The sequence below is a fragment of the Sus scrofa genome, chromosome 13 (assembly GCF_054392235.1).
Source record: "Sus scrofa isolate SSC_HxYL_T2T_F1_AM1 chromosome 13, Sscrofa_HxYL_maternal_Yorkshire_Landrace_v2.0, whole genome shotgun sequence".
NCBI lineage: Eukaryota > Metazoa > Chordata > Mammalia > Artiodactyla > Suidae > Sus > Sus scrofa.
In genome coordinates this window covers 158,658,850-158,677,515 of record NC_139395.1, presented here as the reverse complement: position 1 = coordinate 158,677,515, position 18,666 = coordinate 158,658,850, and the positions used below count along the sequence as shown (strand labels likewise).

General features: G+C 38.8%; 1 protein-coding gene across 4 annotated transcripts in view; it reads right to left on the bottom strand.

Annotated features, from left to right (window-relative positions):
- Window positions 1–18,666, bottom strand: part of LSAMP (limbic system associated membrane protein) — a 626,714-nt gene that overhangs the window by 376,545 nt on the left and 231,503 nt on the right.

Below are 18,666 nucleotides of genomic sequence, written 5' to 3'. Positions count from 1 at the left end.
TGTGGTGTAGGTCGCAGAAGAGGCTCGGATCCCGCGTTGCTGTGGCTCTGGTGTAGGCTGGCAGCTACAGCTCTGATTAGACCCCTAGTCTGGGAACCTCCATATGCGTGGAAGCAGCCCAAGAAATGGCAAAAAGACAAAAAAAAAAAGAAAAAGAAAAAGTAGATAAAAATTTTTTAAATTTATTTTTTATTGTTATTTCTACCAACACACTTTTTTTTCCTCCACTGTAGCATGGGGACCCAGTTACACATATACGTATACATTCTTTTTTCTCACATTGTCATGCTGTGTTGTAAGTATCTAGACACAGTGCTCAGTGCTACACAGCAGGATCTCATTGTTAGTCCATTCCAAAAGCAATAGTTTGCATCTGTTAACCCCAAGCTCCCAATCCATCCCCCTCCTCCCAGGGGAATCACAAGTCTATTCTCCAAGTTCATGATTTTCTTTTCTGTGGAAAGGTTCATTTGTGCCATATATTAGATTCCAGATATAAGTGATATCACATGGTATTTGTCTTTTTCTTTCTGACTTAACTTCACTCAGTATGAGTGTCTCTAGTTCCATCCATGTTGCTGCAAATGGCATTATTTTATTCTTTGTTATGGCTGAGTAGTATTCCATTGTGTATATATACCACATTTTCATAATTCAATTGTCTGTTAATGGACATTTGGGTTGTTTCATGTCTTGGCTATAGTGAATAGTGCTACGGTGAACATGAGGGTGCATGTGTCTTTTTTAAGGAAAGTTTTGATAAAAATTAATGTGTGGGAGTTCCTGTCATGGCTCAGAAGTTAACAAATCTGACTAGCATCCATGAGGATGCAGGTTTGATCCCTGGCCTTGCTCAGTGGGTTAAGGATGCACACTGCTGTGAGCTGTGATGTAGGTTGCAGATGTGACTTGGATCCTGCGTTGCTATGGCTGTGGTGTATGCCAACAGCTACAGCTCTGATTCAACCCCTAGCCTGGGAATCTCCATATGTCGAAGATGCAGCCCTAAAAAAGCAAAAAAAAAAAAAAAAAAAAAAAAGAATAAGAGAAAAATTAATGAGTGGTCAATGAAGCCCTCTCTGAGGAGTGGGGGGACTAAGTGGAGCCCTGAAGGGACTAAGGTAGAGAGGGTAGACAATTGTATGAAGGAAGAATTTTCCTGCTATAAGGAGGAACAATAGCAACATTTCTGAGGTAAAAATGATGTTGACATTTGATGATCATGAAGAAATGCTGAATAGAGAGAGAAGAGCCTCTTATGGCTATGATGACAGCATTATAAACCATGGAAATTAGCCAACACTACAAATTAGGCTTTCCCCAGTATGGGTTACATTCGGGATATATTCTGTCTGGGCCTTGCCACAGATCCAGAGAAAACACCTACTTCTCAGACCTCCAGAACCGTCTCTATTCCAGAAAAAGTCTCCACCACAGATGGAGAGTCATAGGGTCTTAGCCCTGTAACCATAATGCCTAGAAACTTCTAAAGTTGTCTGGGTCCAGGATAGAAGGAACAAATAGGGTGGCTCCTTAGAGGCATTTTGAAATAGGTTTTTAAATGGCCTATATTATTTTGGAAGAAGCCGTGACACACGCATTCCTGATTATCAATGCAGAATTCAGTTTGCCTCCTCTACTTTCGGTCCTGCGAGGTAACATCAGATACACCACATGTAAATGCTAAATACAAGAGACATTTGCCTATACAAGGGAAGGAATGTAAGATGAACAAAGGATGAAATAATTATTTCATAGTTTAAAAATACTTTGAAGGGTTCCTAGAGAAAATTAGTACCAAGTAAGGTGAGATTAAAAACCAAACAAAGCCTCAGGTGCAATAGTTGAAACACACACGCATGCGCACACATGCGTGTGCTACATTAAGTAAGCCCTACTTTATAAATCTTCATAAATTTGCTAGATGATCTCCCTACCCCCAACCCCAAATTCCTGGACTGTGCAAATGTCACACAAGAGACTGAAACAATTATATGTGATAGTTAATTAAACATTTACACTTCCAGTGAGTAACAGCTTTACCTTATTTTTGCCCCCATTTTATTAGAGGCAACCCAGAGATAAAACCTTCAAGTTATGAGTAATTATACCCTGCTGAGAAAAGTGATGGCATGCTATACTCAGAAGGACTTATCAAGCTCTGAAATTGTGGAGTCAACACTTAAGACTTTTTTTTAATTATTATTATTTTCCTCAACACTAACAGTTTCCCAGCTTGTTCCCAGAGGGAAATAAACAAACAGTGTGTACCTGCATTTTAATGGGAATAAACAAGACTGGATCATTCACTTTTTTACTTCACTGGCTTCATATTTCCAAACCATAGGGACACAGTGAAAAGTGCATGTGTCATGGACAGTGGGAAACTAGAAGGCAGGTAATGTTTTCTGTTATTACGGGGTGGGGGGTGGTTTGGCATAAATGGGATGACAGTATTTGGCAAACAGAATTTAACAGCTTAGAATACTCTTTCAGCTGGTGCTAGGAAATGAGGAAGCCACTAGATGCCTTCTGAGGCTCCTATTAAATGAGATGGCTTCCTATCTTGGGTATTTACAGGAAAAAAAACAAAAACAAAAAAAACAGGAACCACCTGACTTCCCAGAGCAGTGTTCATCCCAGCTTCAATACAGGCTAAATGGCAACATTGCTTAAGATTGGAACAGGACTGGCTGAGTTTGTGGGGAAGCTTCAAACTTATGTTTCAAAGATATATGGTTTTATCTGGGTTGTTAAACTTTAGACTGCATGACTATCAGCTGTAGGACTTATTAAACTGTGAATTCCTACACTCCAGACAGAGACTGTTATGATGGGTTTGGGATGAGAATCAGGAATCTGAATTTTAATAAGCTAGCACATGGAGAGATTCTCATGAAACAGTCCAAGGGGTATACACTGAGAAACATTTGATATACAGGCTTGGGGAAGTCTGTGAATGCCTGATATTGAATGAAATAGTTATTGTGTTCTAACCACACATTTTGGGGGGTTCCTCAATGGGTCTGTAATCCAAAGAAGGTTAAGAACTGTGGCTTCCCTGATGACTGTAGCACCAGGGATTCTCCTCAACTTCTGGATCCCAACCAGCCTCAGTGGGTCCCAGGGTGAACCATGTCACTTAGCTTGAGAAAAGAAACTCATTTCTCTGTGGGCTGGTTTCTTGCTTTACTCTGGTCTGAATCTGCGTCTCTGCGGCATCTCAACATTCCTGCATGATACTTCTGCAATTAGCCAATGACATATTTCAGGGCTTTTCAGGGGCCTCTAAAGCCATGTTTTTCAAACTATGACAGTTTTTAGAAAGAATGACAAATGTTAAAAATGTCCAAATAACAGCTCTGGATCCTGTTTAACCATTTCCTGATTGCTTGATTCAGGAATCAGATTTAACTCCTGCATCACTTAGTTATATATTACGAACTTGATGTGTAATATCCAGTTACATAATAGCCATGGACCCTAGCTTTTTAATCTGTAAAATGGTGTCAAAATATCTGTTTTAATTTCTGAATTACTGTGAGGAAAAAATGAGAAAATAGACATGAACTTAAAATTTTCAAATATTCTATTATGGAAGGGTTTTTTAAATAACAAAACCATTAGCATGTAAGTCAATGATTATTAGATCCATGGGAACACATGACATTATAAATATTTAATACCTTATGAACCAACAAAGGCTTTGACAGACACTTGCTGATTGTTTCATCAGTGAGAGGTGGCTTGAGAACCACCTTTCTGATGCAGTGGAAACATAGGAGTAACCCTGAGTTGGAAGGAAATGGAACAAGAGCAGGTATAGAAGGAAATATCAGACAACTTTTATTTTTAAATTTATTGAAGTATAGTTGATTTATAATGTTGTGTTAATTTCTACTGTACAGCAAAATGATTCAGTTATACATATAAATACATTCTTTTTCCTATTTTTTTTCCATTTTGGGTTATCACGGGATATTGAATGTAGCTCCCTGTGCTATATAGTAGGATCTTGTTTATCCATTCTATATGTAATAGTTTGCATGTGCTAATCCCAAATTCCCAATCCACCCCTCCCCCATCCCTTCTTGGCAATCACAAGTCTGTTCTTGATGATCAGACACCTGTTCTAAACCCTAGCATTCAGTCTACTTTTTAATCATCTGCCTCTCTGCCCAGCTATCCTCATCACCTTTTTTTTTTTTTTTTTTTTGTCTTTTGTCTTTTGTTGTTGTTGTTGCTGTTGCTATTTCTTGGGCCGCTCCCGCGGCATATGGAGGTTCCCAGGCTAGGGGTTAAATCGGAGCTGTAGCTACCGGCCTACGCCAGAGCCACAGCAACGCAGGATCCGAGCTGCGTCTGCAACCTACACCACAGCTCACGGCAACGCCGGATCGTTAACCCACTGAGCAAGGGCAGGGACCGAACCCGCAACCTCATGGTTCCTAGTCGGATTCGTTAACCACTGCGCCACGACGGGAACTCCCTCATCACCTTTTTGAATTCCATTGCTCCCTAAGTTTTTCCAACTTCTCCAGTAAACATTTCCTTCCTTTTTCTTCTCTCTGCCTATCTTTTTTTATTTTCCAATTTCACCCTCTTTCTCTTTATTTCTCAATAATGCCAGGAGAATAAAATTAGAGAGAATGAGTTGGGAATATGAAGTAATAAAAATATTATCAATAAGTGACACCTGAAAAGACGGAAAATCAAAGAGAATTAAGTGCATGAGTCAGCAAATGCAGGCAAATGAAGAGTTTCTGCCCACCCCACCCCTATTGCTGCTACAACTTTGATAATGGTTAGTACTACACTGTTTTCCCCTCGTTTTCAGGGGGGTTCTTATGAAGCAATTAAGATACTGGGATAGATGATCCACTAAGACCCTTCTCAGCTCTGGAAGGCTCTCTGATAAACAAAACTGTCCAAGCCATAGACTAATTTCCAGTTTAATTTCTTTAACCTGGTAAATGTAATAGGGTTATACTAATACCACAGGTGCTCCCACTGTCACTTAATTAGATAACTTTTGTAGTGCTATACCAAACACCACACTATGACAGAACAACTGCATGGTAGATCAACAGTTTCTTCTGCAGTTAGAAATGAGGATGAAGGAGTTCCTGTCTTGGCGCAGGGGTTAACGAATCTGACTAGGAACCATGAGATTGCAGGTTCAATCCCTGGCCTTGTTCAGTGGGTTGAGGATCCGGCGTTACCGTGAGCTGTGGTGTAGGCTGAAGACACAGCTTGGATCCCGCATTGCTGTGGCTCTGGCGTAGGCCAGTGGCTATGGCTCCAATTAGACCCCTAGCCTGGGAATCTCCATATACCCTGGGAGCAGCCCTAGAAAAGGAAAAAAAAAAAAAAAAAAAAAAGAGAGAGAGAGATGAGGCGACGTCAAAATCTTTTATTTCTACAATGTTTTAGTGTTTATAAAGTACTTTCACACACATGAACTCACTAAGTCCTCATCAAAATAAGGAGCTTTAGGAACTATTTTCACATTTTACAAAATAAGAGTTCTGAGCTTGCAATCATTTGATTTATTCTAGGCTGACTGGGAACTATAAGGCAGTCTTCTATCTCCCATAAAAGAAAGTGAAGTAATTCCTGATTGTCTTGATTTTTCCTCTGTTGTTCAGGTAACTGGAGGATTTGAACCTGGGCAATCTCTCTCAAAGTTTCCATGTATGAAGTTACTTGTCACAAGAGGCATAAAGCTTAGAATCATTAATTGCCCTGGAAAAACAGGTTATCACTTGGAATGTGAGGGATTCTCAGATTTAAATGAAATATTCCTCATCCAAAAAGACTTAATAAGCTTTGCAAAAAGATTTTATTTATTTTTATTTATTTTTTTATTTTCGGCCACACCCATGGCATGTGGAAGTTCCTGGGACAGGGATCAAATTCACTCACAGCAGCAACCCAAGGCACAGCAGTGATAATGCCAGATCCTTAGCCACTAGGGAACTCCAAGATTTTATATTTACAAAAAGAAAAGAAGAGAGGAGAAAAAGCAAAGCAAAGCAAAAAAAGGAGAAAAGGAAAGCAAAAGAAAAAAGAATGCTTACTACAAGCTAGACACTACAAGATAAAGGTGTTCCCCATTTGAAATAATATGCTTCATTTGGGGATTGGAACTGACACAAATTCATATTAAAACAGAAGCTGGAAAAGACCTGAAATCCTGGCCACCACAGTGTAGGAAAATACACCTAAACCTTTCCAGTCTTCAGTCCACACCATCTAATCATTAAGGTGAAAGGAAGAACACAAAACAATGAAAGCAAAACATTAAAACTCTGACTAAAACAACAAAATAATAATTGTAACACTCTTTAGGAATTGAATTACATTCCATGCTATCACCAGCTACATAATCTTCTCTTTGCTGACCCCAGTTCAATCCTACATCCACTCTTTTAGTGGTGCACAGCGTTTCCTTTCACAGCTGAGTTTCAGACAGAGAGCTGAAAGACTTTTGTAGCTGTATTCAGGTTGCAATTGGAATTGGCCCTTCCTAAATCTTACCAGTTAAAGCATGACCCCTCCCACTGGAGAGAATAAAGTCAGAATTAAAAAAAAAAATGCATTACACTAGCAACAAGCGGGGGAGGTGAGAGAGATAAGGGCTGAGAAGTGATGATATCCTGCTCTTAGGAAATGAATACAAGATCTCACTGCATAAATCAGGGCATATCAAACTGAGGATGGCCAAAAGTACATGGCCACCATGTGAGACCTAGAGAGAAATGTAGAGAACAGTCTAGGAACAATGTTGACAGTGGAAGAGACACACAGGGAAAAGCTATTTTCTCTTTCAACTTCTGTGAAAATCAAGCACCACACTCTCAAGGAATCAAACTGCTGCCAATGCGGACATGGGGCATTCTTAAGTGTCCCCTCCCAACCAGCCCTCCACCTTGCCTTATGCTCAACCAAACACTGCTTAAGGTTCCCATTTGGTATGATATAAAAGGGGGCTTATAAAGAATATTAGAGACAATCCATTTTATTGATAATACAGTAGATTTGGAGGGATAGATACCTCTCTGCTGGTCCCTGGCTCTGTTACTCTGTTAAATTAATTAAACAAGGAAGCCATTAGACTGAGATGGTGCTAATGCCAAGCCGCTCGAGTTTGGTTTGGTGGAAAATCAAAATCTAGGGCTGTAATACCTCAAGGTTAGGAAACCGAAAACTAAGGACAACCAATCACAAACAGCAACTAGGTTTGAAAGCTACAGCCAGTCAATAATTTCCTTACTTTCCTTCTGCCATTTTCTCTATAACAGATTTTTCCCAGCTCTGTTAGACGGAGTGCTCCTAACTACAACCGGTGTGACGGTGTGACGCTGACCAGCTCAACTTAAGTTTTGCTCAAATAAATTCTTAAAATTCCTAAATGCTTCAGTTTATCTGTTACAACTCTTAAGAGCTATTCTTCACTCTTTCCCTTCTCTTCTGAGTTGTTGTGGAGTGACTGGTACAGGCTGTGTTTCCCAGGCTCTCCTGTCACTGTCAGCTGAGTTCATTCATTCAGTGAGAAGTACCGACAGAAAATGAGAGGACAGGGGTGTGGGAGAGGCCAGGGTGTCCCCCCGCCATTTGTCTCTGCCGTGGTCCCCATTTTGGCTGTGACTACATCTTCTCTGGAGATCAGTCCTATAGCTCTGGTAAACCTGATCCTTCCCACTGTGTCCGTAGTTGATGCTAATCTCTGAGTTGCCTCAATGCCCTGCTCCTCACAATTGTATCACCTGTGTAACCGATCTTCCAGATTTAATTTCCTTCATTTAAATGCTTTAACGTGTTTGTTTCCCTGGTTGTGCCTTCACTAATTCAACCGCTTTTTTTTCAGACTTTCTAGTATTAATATCTATCTTAATATTTCTGATTAAATCACTCTGTCATGTTAATATGAATTACTTTAACACAAATATAATTAAAGTAAATAATATATATACAATCTATATCTCTAAACAGTTTTGTTACTAGTAAATAGCTGGGGAGAAAATTTCCATCCATAGTTACGGTAGTCTTATTACAGCCACTAGAATAACTTCTGATTCCAGTAAGTCCTCTGTAAATATTTTATTATGATGTTGTCTTCTTCTCCTTAGAACTTAAAGAACTTAATACAGTGTCCAACTATTGAGAAGTATTTGTTAACACGAATTGAATTGACAATAATTCCACTAAGCCCATTTATTTCATGCAAATTTACCAGTGGCCAGGTGGAAATAATTAAATACTGTCTCAAGTAGATCATAATTAGCAAGAGAATCAGTTTTATATCTTCCCAATATACTACCTAAGCCATCATGATCATTTCCAGGGATTTTTATTTTAGATATTGTTGCCTGGATAAAATTTCAATTTTCTATAAAAATTGTATTGGGTCACAAAGAGAATTTAGGAACAAAAAACAGAAGGAGTTTTTCCTTTTTGGAAATCTGCCTTATCACATGCAGTCAAATACAAAGCTAGTGCTTGCCTTGAGTAAAATTTTAAAGGAGGTGAAGTGTATCTTTCTTCCACTCCCTTCTTTCCAGCAGTCTTCTCCTTAGATTACCAACTCTCCAGGCACTCCCTCATTCAAAAGCTCACCTCCTTCTTAGGCTCCCATACCCATTCTGGCCTTATCCCTGTTAATTCTGATTAACTCACAAAAACCTTTCACTGCCTGGGTTTTTCACGGACATCATCTCTCATTCTGTTACTCTCTTCACCTGGGGGCCAAGCTATGCACATCTCCTTAAAGGTCCATTAAATTAAAATAAAACTAGAGGCCATTCAAAATCTCTCTCTTCCAAGTAACAAGTGCTTTTAAGCAGCAGTCTCTATTAAAATAGGGTCCTCTGTCCAGCCCTGAAACAAAAGTAACCCACCCCTCCAGTCTGGGTTCCATCACCCACCCCCTGATGCTACCCTTGCCTCTCCTGGAAAAACCAGGATGACTTTGGGAGAGATGCAAATGGACTGCATAAATGCAGACTCTAAGCATGGAATTTATAACTTTGTCCTCGTCACTCCTCCTTCCAAATGTCTCACCTCCAATAGAGTCACATAGAGCCAGCTGCTTCAAGATGCAGACAACATCACTTTTTTTTTAAACTAAAGTGCCAGGCAATCATGGCTTACAAACTAGTATAAAGTATACAAACTCACCTTACTCAGCTAGAGCGGATAAATTACAACTCTACAGACTCAGCGTATTAAGTTAAAGATTGCTTAAAGCACTGTGCCAACTCTTCAAAGCCTTCCCTATTTCTCTTTCTAGAAAGGGCAGCAGATTTTGTAGCAAAATCATTTGGATCACTCTCTTTTCTTCTCAGTACAATCTTAATTCCTCTATTTGAATATTAAGCCATCTATTTCAGATTATTTTTAATAATGAGAACTTCCGGTTCTTCAGAAGAACACTAGGAAACTGAGAGCCAGGGAACCATACTTTCATTCTACAGATGGGCATACAGGCATCCCCTGAACATGCGTACAAGACCCAGGCTTTTTCCCCAAGTAGATGTAGTCTAGTGGGCAGACACATGCATGGCCAGCTTTATTATAAAACGATGCATGCTACTATTTAAATATATAAAGGGGACAAATAGATAGAAGTATATCTATATCTATTTTCATGTCTATTTACCCATCTATCTAACTGCCTGGGGAGTAATTAATTTTCCCTAGAAAATTAAAGAAGATGGCATTTAAACTGGGCATGAGGAATAAATTAACTTTCACAAGTCAGAAAAAATAGGTTTTTACACAAGACGTGAGAAATGACTTAGAGATACAGACAAAAATGACATATGCAGGTAAGCAGAAGCCATCTTGTACAGGTAAAGTGAAAGACAGGAATGAAAGAATGAGAAAAGACGATGCTGAAAAAGTAAGAGTGGGGAATAAAATGTTAAAAAAAAACCAAAAAAACAAAAAACCCTTCATGGCCTTTCTGACATTTCTGTGAGATTAAATTCAGGGAGATCAGGTAGAAAATTATCACCATTCATAATGAGATATGATGACAATCATGGCTATAGGACTAAAAAGGAAAACACAGATTTTATGTTCCTTTGGGAGATAGAGTTTCCAGAAGTTGGTGACCAATGTGTTGTGTAGTTTAAAGCAGAAGAATGAGAAACTCAAAGCGCCTCCACAGTTTCAAGTTTTAGTGACTGAATGAAAGAGTATTATTAACTTAGATTGGCACCTCAGCCAAAAAGAAGATGTAGGGGCAGAGGTAATGTTTAGATGTGCTATATAGAGAAGAAAATTTAGAGAAATTTCCACCAAGAAGTTAGAAATGCTGGTGGGAGTTTCTATTAGAAAATCAAAGCTCATTAGAAATTACTCTTGAGATGCCAGTGAGTCACCAGTGTTTTTCCAAGGTTAAACTTACAGGAAGTTGAGCTGAGTGGGAAGAAGCCTGAGCAGGAAACCTGGGATAACATTTACTTTTATGAGATGCATGGTTAACTTGTTCTTACAAATTTTAAATTCAATTCAGTTGTCACTTCTTTCAAGATGCCTTTCCTGAAGCTCAGTCCTAACAGTTATCTGTACTTTCTCTCTGCCTTCAATCATAACCCACTGGCATTATCATTACACTTAACTTGCCATATTATGTTAATTAACTTGCATTTATTTTATCCCCATTGACATAAAGTTTCATTAAAGCTGGAACTGTGTCATCCCAATTTTGTTGTCCCAGAACATATCACAATTCTTAGCATAGAGTAGAAATCTGATGCATGTCTACTAAAATAAGTGAATGACAGAATGAGTGAATGAATGAATAAACAGAATGAAGAATGGTGAGAAAGAATTATCAGAAACATGAGTTGGGAGTGCCCATTTTGGTGCAGTGGAAACAGAGTCCGACTAGGAACAATGAGGTTGCCTGTTCAAACCCTGGCCTCACTAAGGATCTGGCATGCTGTGAGCTGTGGTGTAGGTTACAGATGCGGCTCAGATCCTGTGTTCCTGTGGCTATTGTGTAGGCCAGCAGCTATAGCTCCGATTTGACTCTGGGTCCAGGAACCTCCATATGCCACAGGTGTGGCCCTAAAGAAAAAAGAAAAAAGAAACACGAGTTGAAGGCAAGTCACATTTTCAAGGTTAATAGTGTGAAATGCTGCAGAACAATCAAATAGAGTAAGGCCAAGAGAAGGACTTGATTAACTTAGGCAAATAATGTTTAATTGGATGTTCAGCTCTTTTTTTTTTTTTTAAGAAAATTATCTCATGGAGTTCCTGTTGTGGCTCAGCAGTAACAAACCCCACTAGTATCCATGAGGGTGTGGGTTCGATTCCTGACCTCCCTCAGTGGGTTAAGGATCTGGTGTTGCCATGAATTGTGGTGTAAGCTGGTGGCTGCAGCTCCAATTCGACTCTGGCCTGGGAACTTCCATATGCCGCAAGTGTGGCCCTAAAAAGACAAAAATAAACAAACAAATAAATAAATTTTATTGGAGTACAGTTGACTTACAAAGTTGTGTTCAGGGAGTAGAGATCAGAATTCCTTTTTTTTTTTTTGAGGAATGTATGGAAGTGGTACCAGCAACCATTGACTATATGTACTCAGAAATTCAGAGAATTAAAAAAAAGTGAGAGTATGAATGTTGATTTTGGGTGATAAGGATTGTATTTTTGGAGGGAGGAATCTTGGAAAAATGATATAGGTTTCCATATGAGGGAAATTAAAAAGGCATGTATCAGGAACTGGGAGTGAATGATATACTAACAGAATGATTAAGAAAGAGGAGAAAGACATCTTATATTTTTACTGTTGTTCAGTCTCCCTTTCTCCCCGCCTTCCCTCTTTCTTTCTTTCACATACACACACCACACACACAAGAGCTAAATGCATAGCAGATATTTTCTAGCCACTTGATCAACTAATGAGAGCTTGGACAGCTAATAAATGCCAGGATTTTCTATGAGGGTGGGCACTAATTACTGATACCATGACATTTTGGGTAGCCCCAACCACATTATTGGGAGAAGGGAAATATTCACAATCATACATAGGGACTTTAGTAAAGGATATTTCTAAAACTATTTCTGGCAATCTATAAGAGGGGTTTTTTCAGCCACATGCTCAAGCTGAGCACAGCATCATCTGGGTGTTGTTCCCCTAAGTACAGAAATGTGAAATGTGCTATCCCCATTTAAGAGTCTGATGCATCATATCTGGTTTCCTAATGACAGTGGATTTTTCAGAGGAAAATTATTGTGACATTCTCATCTACTGGGCAATTTGGTTTGTTGAGGACAAAGTCCAGCTTTCTGGCCTTGCTTCTCTGTAGCTGCAAGACAATCAGCTTGTGACCCCAAATAGGAGACAGCATCCCACTGACTTCAACTATTATTTGTCATGAAATCACCCAGCTCTTTTAAAATCTGCCAGAAGACTTGATTCCGTGGCCTTCTGTAGCAGTAAATTCAACAGGTTAATTCTATGTCTTGTGAAACGTGTTCATCTATTCTAAATTTACCACCTGCTAATGCCGTGCAGTGACCCTTTGTTCTCCTGTGAAACAACAGAAGAAAAGCAAGAAAGTCAGCAGCACAGCTCAGGTATGACTGGTGCTGCAGTGTTTTCCCTTTTCTTGTTCCTCCTCTATTTGTAGGTAAATAAACATCCAAGCTCCTGTCTATAAAATTCAGTCCAAGCTCCCACTACCTTGTCAAACTCTTCAAGGGAAACATTATTGCCTTAATTGCTTAAACCCAATTTGCATAATATGGAGTTCTGACAGCCACAAAAACAGGGATGCAAAAATGAGATTAACAAGTAAGGTGCATGCTCAGCCAAGCCTGTGCAGTTTGGAAATGAGAGCAGAGAAGAATTCATCGGATGGGTGGGTTCACTGTTTCATCTGCTCTCTGTCCCTCCCCCCTGTACCTCCTTCTCTCCATCCCACTTTCAGGTTTGTTTGTTTTTCATTTGCATGCATTGGCTCCTACCATGTGCCTAGACTGTTAATTGCCATTCCCAGCAGAGCCTCCTTCAGGCTTTCCTAAAGCTCAGGGAGCACCAACCAGGACGGATTTTAAAACAGCCTCACCTCTTCACACCAAGCTCATCCAAACATTCAAAATGTTAACACTTTTCTGGAAAGGCAGGGACTTCGTCTTCTTCATTTTTTATGTATTAGTGTCTTTTCATAAAACTAAATTGATTTCTTTTTAGAAGAGATATGGATAGTCAACTCTCTGATCCCCCTCAGGACCCCCCTCTGCAGGGCTGCCAGGGTACCCCCAGCCCCCTGGGTAGAAATCTGTCTGTGCCATTCTCTTCCTGGAGCATTTCAGGGGCTTCTAGTTGCCAACATGTTAACACACCCCTTATCATGGCTTCTGAGGTAGATCTGTCACCCCACATTATTTTTGTAAAAGGAAAATGTTCCAGTGACTAAGGAACTTGCCTGGGAGCTACAGAAACCAAATGCTGCCTTACTGCAATTCATCTAACTGGCTGAAACAGTTAAAGCACCGTGAACTTTGAGATCCCTTTCCCTCAATCCTCAAAGGTTTACTAAAGACTCATTCTTGACCTATGAAAGCAGAACTTATTTTAACCAAATGTATAGAGACCAATGGACTCATTCTCTCCTATCCAGGGTTCTTGCTTTTCATCCTCAATTAGCATAAACACCATGAATTCCCACCTCCCTTTACTTGCAAATACCTAAGACATCTCTTCAGTGAATTTCTTCACTGGTGTTGCCTAGCAAACCAATAAACTCATGTCCTTCTCTGAGGCATTTGATTATTCTCTGACATGTATAATTCTGTGTATGCCTTATCCTCCAACTCTTCACTGCATATCACTTCAGACAAGACTACCCAGGGCTCATCCATCCACATCCTTTCCTTGGCTTGTTTCCACCCATACTGAATACTACTTCCAGGAACTCCTCCTCCAAATACCCTCCCCTACTCCCAGATAACTCCCCTAGATGCTGCTGCTTTTGCCTTCTGCCCTGGAAGCCCCTATCTCTTTGCAAGGATCCAAGCCCCAATCATTTTATGGAAGCCCCACTAAAGTTCCCTGAGAAGAGAGAAATGTGTTCCTCATGCTGAAGTATATAAACACAGTTGATTTTTGATATTGATTTTTGTATTCAACCATGTTCTAAACTATTTCATAGTTCTGATAGTATATAAATCCTCTTGTTTTATGTAGACAATCATATTTTCTACAAATAAAAGCTTTACTTCTCGCTTTATAATCTTCATGCCTTTTATTCTCTATCTTTTCTTAGTGTACTATGAAGCCTTCAGTATATGTTGTGATATTAGGAATCTTTGCCTCATTTTGACTTTCTTTTTTTTTTTCTTTTTTCTTTTTTTTTCTTTTCCCACTGTACAGCAAGGGGATCAAGTTATCCTTACATGTATACATTACAATTACATTTTTCCCCCACCCTTTGTTCTGTTGCAACATGAGTATCTAGACAAAGTTCTCAATGCTATTCAGCAGGATCTCCTTGTAAATCTATTCTAAGTTGTGTCTGATAAGCCCAAGCTCCTGATCCCTCCCACTCCCTCCCCCTCCCATCAGGCAGCCACAAGTCTCTTCTCCAAGTCCATGATTTTCTTTTCTGAGGAGATGTTCATTTGTGCTGGATATTAGATTCCAGTTATAAGTGATATCATATGGTATTTGTCTTTGTCTTTCTGGCTTATTTCACTCAGTATGAGATTCTCTAGTTCCATCCATGTTGCTGCAAATGGCATTATGTCATTCTTTTTTATGGCTGAGTAGTATTCCATTGTGTATATATACCACCTCTTCTGAATCCAATCATCTGTCGATGGACATTTGGGTTGTTTCCATGTCCTGGCTATTGTGAATAGTGCTGCAATGAATATGCGGGTGCATGTGTCTCTTTTAAGTAGAGTTTTGTCCAGATATATGCTCAAGAGTGGGATTGCAGGGTCATATGCAAGTTCTACGTATAGATTTCTAAGGTATCTCCAAACTGTTCTCCATAGTGGCTGTACCAGTTTACATTCCCACCAGCAGTGCAGGAGGGTTCCCTTTTCTCCACAGCCCCTCCAGCACTTGTTATTTGTGGATTTATTAATGATGGCCATTCTGACTGGTGTGAGGTGGTTTCTCATGGTAGTTTTGATTTGCATTTCTCTTATAATCAGTGATGTTGAGCATTTTTTCATGTGTTTGCTGGCCATCTGTATATCTTCTTTGGAGAAATGTCTATTCAGGCCTTTTGCCCATTTTTCCATTGCTTGATTGGCTTTTTTGCTGTTGGGTTGTATAAGTTGTTTATATATTCTAGAGATTAAGCCCTTGTCGGTTGCATCATTTGAAACTATTTTCTCCCATTCTGAAAGTTTTCTTTTTTGTTTCCTTTGCTGTGCAAAAGCTTTTCAGTTTGATTAGGTCCCATGGGTTTATTTTTGCTCTAATTTCTATTGCTTTGGGAGATTGACCTGAGAAAATATTCATGATGTTGATGTCAGAGAGTGTTTTGCCTATGTTTTCTTCTAGGAGACTTTCAAGGCAATACTTAGCTGGACCACTAAATATTTTGCTATATTTTTAATAGATTTCCCTTATGAGGTTAAAAAGTTCCCTTTAATCTTAATATAAAAAAGTTGTATTATAAATGTATATAACATTTTATCAAATATTTACTCATAATTACTTTTATATAAATATCCTCTCCAAATTCTGCTCTTTTTTTTAATTTTTATTTTTTGGTCACATTCATGGCACATGGAAGTTCCCGGGCCAGGGATGGACTCTGAGCCTTGGTTGCAAGCTACTCCACAGCTGCAGCAGTGCCAGATCCTTAACCACTGTGCTGGGCCAGGGATTGAACCCCCATCTCAGCAGCTCACAGAAGTAACGCTGGATCCTTAACCCACTGTGCCACAGTGGAAACACTACTCTATTTTTAGAAGCATGTGTGCTTTTGCTTTTTTCCCATGCATATAGCTTTCCAACTTTTTCATAATGTGGGATTATTTAAGACAGTAAGGTTCAAATTGAGCAGTCTTCTGCATACACTATGGCTTCAGTGTGTGTATATGTCCATGTGTGTTTGTGGGGAGAAGACTTTAATTTTGGAGAACAAGAAGAGTTCAGGTGAAGCCCCCCAAAAAGCAAACAGGGATCAATGAGCAGGTATTTAGTCCTGAGTCTAAAGTCTCGAATTGAACAAAAAGATTTTGGAATTGTATTTTTTGACTATTTATTTAACAGGAAACCATTTAGGAATAAATAATATGTATCAGGCTTTAATGTCCCAAGTTTTTCGTGTGATGATGATGATGACGACAATTTGGAAACATAAATACATAGTATAGACTAGTAGTAAAGACACATAAGAATGGATGACTGAATGAAAAGTCCAGGACAGATTGTCAAAAAGCAATAAGCAAGACTGTATTAAGCTAGATTGACTTTACACTCTGCCAACCCCCAAACATGGAAAAGCCAAGGGCTTTTAGGGCATTAAAAATAAATACTGAGAATCTGAAAAGAGGATAATGTGGGCTGCCATGGTAGTGGGCAGCAATGTGTTGATTTAATGTGAATATGACTGAGCTCTTATTAGATGTTCTAGATTTATGTCCTGGAAAAGAACTAGTCAATCTGGCAAAATAATGAAAGGAATTTGGGGTCAGAATTTATCTTGAAGAAAGAGGTCCAGATCACTTTTTGTTTCATGAGGACTCTGCCATCTACCAGCTCTTATTTTCAGGAATAAACAAAATTTGAGGGATACAGGGAGAGAGATCATAGCAGGAGACCTTGGTTTTGTGGGTTAAAGTTTGTGTCAGTATTCTGATTATGCTTCCTTACATGTAATAGAAGAGAGAAGTCAGGTTACAATAGGATTCTGATTGTGATAAAGACTCTGAAAAGAATGCCAAGGAAGGACCCTTTTACCCAATCCAGTGACGCAGGATTTTATTGCTTGACACAGTTTGTTGAGCAGCCATGAGGCAATTCACAGTCTAGTACTTTGGGGAAATAATGAACTGTGGGTGCTGTGATATCAAATAAATGGAAGTTGGAATTGAAAGAATGCTTATGATCAGCCAATTGGAAAGATGCACAAGTTCAGTTTTAGGTGCAAAATGATTCAGGAGGGATGAGAAAGTTACTCTCTGAGCAAATTTAAAGATGCTAAAGGTGGAGGTTTTCTTTCCATTTATGGCAATACCATAATATTTCCTGATAAAAATCAGAACAGAAGGAAAAGCCAATTTTAAACAACATAGAGAAGGAAGTAATTGAGAAGCTATTCCATCCAGGCTGACATTTTTCTAAGCATATTCACTCTACCGTTTCACTTTTACCATTTGCCCTATTAAGGCAGAGATTTAATTTAGAGAATCTTGTTTATAGATACAAAATAAAACTTCAAAGGAACTACAGAAGTAAAATTAACTTCAAAGACACCCTTCTGAGTTGATTAGATACTACAAATGTTTACTTAAGCATTTAATAACTATCTAACTAATGATTAAGGCTTATAAAAATCATGGAAACAGGTTTTCAAGTTGCAAGCTTACATAAGTGATAGTTCCTTGTAGCATTCTTCCCTCTTCATCTTTTGGGTGAGTATAACCCCTAGGCATATATACTGGGAAGAAGTAGGTTTAGGGAACCTGACTAATGTGTCCCTTTAAGCATTCTGCTGCTTTCCTGAACTAATGGTAAACCTGTATGAAAATGTAAGGATTTTAAGTCTCACCAGTAAGCAAGAATAGGAGAATTTTCAGTGGATCACTTTGTAATTTGTGTGTTTTTATTTTTTTTTCCATCTTAATATGATTTTTATTTTTTTCCATTATAGCTGGTTTATAGTGTTCTGTCAATTTTCTACTGTACAGCAGGGTGACCCAGTTACACATATATGTATATATTCTTTTTTCTCACATTATCATGCTCCATCATAAGTGACTAGACATAGTTCCCAGTGCTACACAGCAGGATCTCATTGCTAATCCATTCCAAAGGCAATAGTCTGTATCTGTTAATCCCAAGCTTCCCATACATCCCACTCCCTCCCCTTCCCCTTGGCAACCACAAGTCTATTCTCTAAGTCCATGATTTTCTTTTCTGTGGAAAGGTTCATTTGTGCCATATATTAGTTTCCAGATATAAGTGATATCCTATGGTATTTGTCTTTCTCTTTCTGACTTACTTCACTCATTTTGAGAGTCTCTAGTTGCATCCATGTTGCTGCAAATGGCATTATTTCATTCTTTTAATAGCTGAGTAGTATTCCATTGTGTATATATACCATATCTTCCTAATCCAATCAGCTGTTAATGCACATTTGGGTTGTTTTGATGTCTTGGCTATTGTGAATAGTGCTGCAATATGTTTTTAAACTATATTCAAAGACTCTGAAGGTTCACTGTCTATTACCAATTCTCTCTTTAGAAAAATCATGGTACATTAACTGTAAAGCACAGAAAGTTCACACTGAAAAAAGACAATACTAAAATCAGTGATAGATCAAGGGTTCAAAATTTTAAACATAAGAACTTATCCCTAAGCTTTTAATGGAATTAATAGCAAATTATGATTCAAAATAAAATTGTTTTCTGAAAAGCAAAATTTACTGTCACAAAAGAGAAAAAAAATAAGGCAACGAACCC